This window comes from Mandrillus leucophaeus, unplaced genomic scaffold (assembly GCF_000951045.1).
Source record: "Mandrillus leucophaeus isolate KB7577 unplaced genomic scaffold, Mleu.le_1.0 Scaffold143, whole genome shotgun sequence".
NCBI lineage: Eukaryota > Metazoa > Chordata > Mammalia > Primates > Cercopithecidae > Mandrillus > Mandrillus leucophaeus.
Genome location: NW_012101399.1, coordinates 5,117,420 through 5,118,491, shown reverse-complemented (window position 1 = coordinate 5,118,491; position 1,072 = coordinate 5,117,420).

Here is a 1,072-nt window from a genome sequence, read left to right as displayed (position 1 = left end):
ATGATTTGACCCAGCAATCCCATTTGATGGTATTTATCACAGGGAAAGGGGACAAAAGAAAAGGAAGGGTAGGGAAAGGGGAAAGAAGAAGAGAGATTGTGGAAAAGAAGAAGAGGGATGGTGAGAAAGAAGAGGGAGGGTGGGAAAGAAGAAGAGAGATGGTGGGAAAGAAGAAGAGGGATGGTGGGAAAGAAGAAGGAAGGTGGGAAGGAAGAAGAGGGATGGTGGGGGAAGAAGAGGGATGGTGGGGAAAGGAGAGGGATGGTAGGAAAGCAGAAGAGGGATGGTGGGGAAAGAAGGAGACGGATGGTGGGAAAGAAGAAGAGGGATGGTGGGAAAGAAGAGGGAGGGTGGGAAAGAAGAGGGAGGGTGGGAAAGAAGAGGAAGGTAGGAAAGAAGAAGAGGGATGGTGGGGAAAGAAGTGTGATGGTGGGAAAGAAGTGGGAGGGTGGGAAAAAAGAAGAGGGATGGTGGGGAAAGAAGGAGAGGGATGTGGGAAAGAAGAAGAGGGATGGTGGGAAAGAAGAAAAGGGATGGTGGGAAAGAAGAGGGAGGGTGGGAAAGAACAAGAGGGATGGTGGGGAAAGAAGAAGAGGGATAGTAGGAAAGAAAAGAGAGATGGTGGGAAAGAAGGGATGGTGGGAACGAAGAAGAGAGATGGTAAAGAAGAGGGATGGTGGGAAAGAAGAAGAGGGATGGTGGGAAAGAAGAAAAGGGATGGTGGGAAAGAAGAGGGAGGGTGGGAAAGAAGAGAGATGGTGGGAAAGAAGAAGAGAGATGATGGGAAAGAAGAGGGATGGTGGGAAAGAAGAAGAGGGATGGTGGGGAAAGAAGAGGGATGGTGGGAAAGAAGAGGGTTGGCGGGGAAGAGGGATGGTGGGAAAGAAGAGGGATGGTGGGAAAGAACAGGGATGGTAGGAAACAAGAAGAGGGATGGTGGGGAAAGAAGAGGGGTGGTAGGAAATAAGAAGAGAGAGGGTGGGAAAGAAGAGGGATGGTGGGAAAGAAGAGGGATGGTAGGAAAGAAGAAGAGGGATGGTGGGGAAAGAAGAGGGATGGTAGGAAATAAGAA